The sequence below is a fragment of the Podarcis tiliguerta genome (genome assembly GCF_965153285.1).
Source record: "Podarcis tiliguerta genome assembly, chromosome: 10".
Taxonomy (NCBI): domain Eukaryota; kingdom Metazoa; phylum Chordata; class Lepidosauria; order Squamata; family Lacertidae; genus Podarcis; species Podarcis tiliguerta.
This window is the reverse complement of record NC_139543.1, coordinates 45,452,129-45,458,532: the sequence shown is the minus strand read 5'-3', so window position 1 is coordinate 45,458,532 and position 6,404 is coordinate 45,452,129.

Genomic DNA, 6,404 nt, shown 5'->3' with positions numbered 1-6,404 from the left:
ACAAAGCACCGTGGCTTGCAAAGGTTTGCTGTGTGTTCCAGAGTTTCATGCTCTCCCTAAGAGTTGCACCCTGAATCTGTTCCAAAGAAGCACAGATAAGTCCTTCAAATTCTACCACACGTCCAGAACTTCCTCCATGGTTGCCTTGTTGTGACTTCACCATCCAGGACCAAGTCAAGATGATTTGCTTCCTGTGGTGGAAAATCCAAATAGTCCTCCCTCTCCCATAATAAACTTGGGATGTTGTGTCAGCTTACTGTAAGTGTGTAAGAGCTGCTCAAGTGCATCTAGGTAAAGGTAAAGGGACCCCTGACCATTAGGTCCAGTCATGACCGATTCTGGGGTTACGGCGCTCATCTCGCTTTATTGGCTGAGGGAGCCAGCGTACAGCTTCTGGGTCATGTGGCCAGCATGACTGAGCCACTTCTGGTGAACCAGAGCAGCACACGGAAACACCGTTTACCTTCCTGCCGGAGCGGTACCTATTTATCTACTTGCATTTTGACGTGCTTTCAAACTGCTAGGTTGGCAGGAGCAGGGACTGAGCAATGGGAACTCACCCCATTGCGGGGATTCGAACCGCTGACCTTCTGATCAGCAAGTCCTAGGCTCTGTGGTTTAACCCACAGTGCCACCCGCGTCCCTCAAGTGCATCTACTGGTGCCTAATTGGCACCCAACCTGAGGGGACGATTTCACTCCAGAGGAACATGGGAATCTGCCTTATACTGAGTCACATTACTGCCCCAAGATTGTCGACATTTACTGCCAGTGTCTTGCCAGGGTTTCAGACATGGCCCTCTGCTAACTTTACCTGGAGATGTCAAGGACTGAACCTTTTGCAAGCAGAACATGTGCTCTACCAGTGAGGCACAGTCCTTCCCTTAAACCTCATTCCCTGGCTTCCTTAGATAACTTACTGCCAATCTGCAAGTGCAGAAATGCAGGGTTTGGTATAGGGTGAGCTGGCCTTGTCGTTGCTTTTGCCACATGCAGAACTGTGGCTTTATTTACAGCCCCAGAGCAATGAAAATGGATGGCACAGCTACTACAGTAAATGTGTGTGGATTCACCCAGCCTGCCCAATGTGCTCAATAAACCAGTTTGTTAATATTATTTATGGATTGCTTCTCATGAAGCATCTCAAAGTGATATGACATATACAAAAGTTGCATGTATAAAAACAGCTAAAAACACTTGCCTGTAATAAATATTTTAAAACAAGAACTTTACATATAAAAACAATTTTAAAAACAACAAACACATACATAAGGTTAAGGATTTTAGAAAGCTTGTTGAAAGATGAATCTCAGGACGCTGAAGGATGCCTGCGGATGCCCACAGTGATTAGTATAGGTGTGAAGGGTATGTAGCGATTTCTTAGATATCCTGGTCCCATATCGTTTAGGACTTTGTTCACCAATACCAGCACTTTAAACCAAGCTGGCTGGCAACCAGTGTGATTCCTTCAGCAGCAGCAGCATAATGTGATATTCTGTCCCAATGAGTAGTCGAACCTCCACGTTTTGCACTAGCTTTAGCTTCCAGATCAGCCTCAAAGTTAGCCCCACATAGAGCACATTGCACTAATCCAGTTTGGAGGTTGCCAGCACATGGATGACAGCGGTCAGGTTTTTCCCAAACCAGAAACGACGATAGCTGTCCTACTAAAAATCTGATAAAAGGCACTCTTAGCCACGGAGGTCATGTGATGGGTCCAGGAGCACACCCAGGATATGAACCTGCTGCTTCAGAGAGGTCATTACCATGCTGTACGAAAGCATTTACTTACAATAGTGAATTCATGTGTTGGGAACAATGACTGACAGACAAAATCAGCATATGAATTTTTACCTTTACAATTACAACTGAAATCAAAGTAAAGGGCACAATGTGTACGTTTTTGCACATGCCCTTAACACTCTTTACCTTTTTCTTCATGCAACACTTTTTTATTCATTTTAAAACCTTTTTGTTTTAATCTGTAGGTGTTCTGCCTTTATGTTGGCATTTTATTCTGCTCTGCTGTAACTTTCTTTTAAGTATAATTTAATTGCTTTCCACACTTGAACTTGTAAACAGCTCTAAGCACCTTGACTGAATAGTGACACGTGTGTGTGTGTGTGTACAACCTTCCCCACTAGCTGCAAAATTGAGGCAGAAAACATTCCTCACTTTGCCGGCGGTTCTTAATTAGGAATGGGAAGCTGCTTTAACTATTGATTAAAAACATTTGCACTCCGCCTTTCTATCAGTTACCTTCAAGTCTGTGCACAACATTTAAAACTAAGCAAAAGGACGATACCATAGCTGACAAGAGGACAAACAGCAACAGCCAAACCATCAAAGCAACAGAATTAATTTAGCCTGACAAAGGCTTGGTTGCTTGTCAAAAGGAGAGAACTGAGATAGAAGTGCAGACCTTGGCAGCCTTGCCAAGATGACCACTATTGACTGGTACTGAGGAGAGATGGAGTCCAACAACATCTGGAGAGTACAATCTGGGTGCTTTCTCTAGTCCAGAAGGTTCTGTCTTCTGCTCCGTTCATACAACTGGGAAAACCCTTTTCTCCGGAATAGTTGGCAGGACAAGAGTGAAACTTCCTCTCAAAAAACAAATTCCGTTTCCTGCCTCTGCAGAAACAAGCGGCTTTGGCTTGTGGCCTCTCAAGCCAACTTACAGAGAGAATACTGTGTACAGTTCTGGTCTACTCACCTCAGAAAGTATATTGCAAGTTGGAAAAGGTTCAGAAAAGGGCAGCCAAAATGATCAAGAAGATGGAAAGACTCCCCTATGAAGAAAGCTTGCAGCATTTGGTACTTTTTATTTTAGAAAAAAAGGCAGTTGAGAGGCAACATGATAGAAGTTTATAAAATCATGCATGTCATGGAGAAAAGTTTCTCTCTCTATCTCATAGCACTAGAACTCATGGATATCCAGTGAAGCTAAACATTGGAAGACTCCGGAAAGACAAAAGCAAGTACTTCTACGTGCAGTGCATAGTTAAACTATGGCACCCACTTCTGCAAGAGGCAATGTGGGCTGCAATCTTAGGTTCCAGTTCTGATTTTAAAGGAAAAAAGTGAAAACACACAAACAAAACTCCCCACGCCAGGAACATTTAGGGACCTCAGTATCAGAGGTAGTAATCAACATCTGAATACCCATTGTGGTGAATCATCACAGGTAAAAGGTAAAGGTACCCCTGCCCATACGGGCCAGTCTTGACAGACTGTAGGGTTGTGCGCTCATCTCACTCTAGAAGCCGGGAGCCAGTGCTGTCCGAAGACACTTCCGGGTCACGTGGCCAGCGTGACGAAGCTGCTCTGGCGAACCGGCACCAGAGCAGCACACAGAAACGCTGTTTACCTTCCCGCTATAAAGCGGTACCTATTTATCTACTTGCACTTAAGGGTGCTTTCGAACTGCTAGGTGGGCAGGAGCTGGGACTGAACGACGGGAGCTCACCCCGCTGCAGGGATTCGAACCACCGACCATGCGATCGGCAAGTCCTAGGCGCTGAGGTTTTACCCACAGCGCCACCCGCGTCCCTTGTGAATCATCACAAGAAGGATGCTATTGTGTTCGTGTCCTGCTTGTGGGCTTCCCATGGGCATCTGGTTGGCTGATGTGAGAATAGGATGTTGACTAGGTAGGCCCTTGATCTGATCTTATGTCATGGGCCAGGAGTCGGCTTCACCTGTTGAGCAGCAGCCTGAAGGAGCAGAAGACAAAGTGACTCCACCTGCTGCTGATCAGCCTTCTTGCTGCTGATGAGAACCAGCTGGCTCCCTAAAGCAGGGTTTCCAGCCTCAGTCAGTTGCTGGAAACAACATATGTCGTTCCTGGCCAGATCTTGCTGCTTCTTGTGACCTTGGACCCTCAGCTTTCTTGACCCCCGGATCGTCTGACTACATGAACCGAGATACTTCTGACCTTAGGACTGGACTGAACCTTGTATACAGGCTCTGCTTCTAGGCAAGTACCTCCCTGAGACCCGGCTGGTTGGCTGGCTTCTTCCTCCATTGAGCTCTGCTGACAGCACAGGACTATGACATCTTACAATCAAAACAAAAAACAACACAATTCCCACTGACCAAGCTTTCTTTAGGTTGTGTACTTATACCTTTACGGAAGTGGCATGCATGTTCTCCATACCATGTCTGGCCTGTGGTTACCCATTCATACGTGGCAGCCATCATTGGTGTTACAGTCCATACAGTGGTACCTTGGTTCATGAACTTAATCCATTCTGGAAGTCCATTTGACTCCTGAAACCATTTGAAAACCAAGGTATGGCTTCCGATTGGCTGCAGGAGCTTCCTGCACTCAAGCGGAAGCCACGTCAGACGTTTGGCTCCTGAAAAACGTTCACAAACTGAACACTTCCAGGTTTGCGGCATTCGGGAGCCGATTTGTTTGACAACTAAGCCATTCAAGAACCAAGGTACCATTGCATTTGTGCGCAGAAACCTGCAGGCGTAAAAAAAAAGGACCTAAACTATATAGAAGCTGGCATGTATGGAAGTAATTATAGAGAAGAGAGAGAGAAGTTGGGGGGGGGGTGAGGTAAAGTTGGCTTTGTACTCCACCCCAGTGTATCGTCTTAGCTTTGATTCCCACTGTGACTGGGCTCACAGCCATCATTTTTTCCTTCACATTGCGATGGTTGAGCAGAACATTCATTAACTCATAGTGAGCAGGTCACCTAATTCATTAACTATGAACCCAAACATCCAGTTTTGGAATCTTTCAATGTGGGTTTGTGGTAGTAAGCAAATATAGCAAACTCTGTCTGTGCTAAAAACAAAATAAAGACAAGCCACATGCCATAAGAACAGAGCTAACACAAGCCCAGCAGCCACATGTGAATCAATTATTTCATGGAAATTCAGATCGAAAACAAAGTGTAAAAAGGATGGTGGCAACCCATGTCTAACTCAACTGATGCAAACAATACACTTCTTTCTTTACTCATTCGGTTGTGCAGATAACTTTAATGCTTCCAGGTGCTTGCGTCTAGCCTGGCCTGGTGAGAATGATCCCATGTAGAGGAAAAAGGAGCAGGCCAGAGGTGGTAGCAAAACCAAGGGACCAAAAGGCAGAGACTGCACAGCACTTTCCAGAGTTGGTTCAGAACCTTGGACAGGACCCAGAAAAGAAAGGACTTGTCCCAAGAAGGGCAGCTTGCTGCTAGGCCTGATTATCACCACCCTCCACCCTCTAGGCTCCACCTCCTTGCTGAAGAATGGAGGTCCTTAAAGGGGCAGCTCTCAAACCTTCCATGGTCACCTCTCTGCTCACTTTTGACAGGCATAGTGCTTGTGGTCACACACAGACTGAATGGTATGTGAGGAAGTTGGTCTCACAATGGGGTCTGATTGAGGGGCACATTCACTAGTTTTGGAAAGTCCCTAGTTGATGGGGTCCCCTGTTCCTCCAGGTCAGTTCCAAGTCGCTGTTGGTCATGATGACACACTCTCTTCTGAATGTAATTCTAAGTTACACAATTTGGAGGGGTCAGTGATGGACCACTTACACATAGAGATTTATCATTGTATTTCTTTAGAAGAAGAAGAAGAAGAGTTTGGATTTGATATCCCGCCTTTCACTCCCTTTAAGGAGTCTCAAAGCGGCTAACATTCTCCTTTCCCTTCCTCCCCCACAACAAACACTCTGTGAGGTGAGTGGGGCTGAGAGACTGTGACTGGCCCAAGGTCACCCAGCAGCTGCATGTGGAGGAGCGGAGACGCGAACCCGGTTACCCAGATTACGTGACTACCGCTCTTAACCACTACACCACACTGGCTCTTTAGCCTTTTCCACTGCAAATAAGCAACTAAAAACAAAGGCAACTCACATAGTCAGCACCATCATGTGACCCGAAATCTGTCCTCAGTTCACTGGTAAGTTTTACACTGAGCAACAGCAGTATACAAACAAAAGACAGCTTAGAGTTTATGCGGGAGACCAAACCTCAATGCAATATCAATAAGGGGGAAGGGGAGTTGTAAACACTTCTGTATTCCTCCTGCTGCTGCCCAAATCAATGGCAAACCAACATAAAGAAAAGAAGCCAGCATCAGATGGGTTCATCGTACAAATATGCCCTCCAACTTGCACAGATCAGCTGCTAGATACACCATTTGGAAAAGGACCAGAAGCATGGGACATCAAGATCCTTAATAGCTTAATAACTATTGAACGTGATTATATTGGCCTTTACAACATTCTTCTGCAAACTTGGAGAAGAAAAGCTTCATATTTCTACCTCAACAGCTCAGCTTGTTAACAGAGAAGCTATCGTGTGTATCAGGTGTGGGTTCATTTTGGCCCTCCAGATGTCTCAGGACTGAAACTTTTCACCTCTAAGAGGCTTGCTTCTTGATTAAGAACTCAATTGA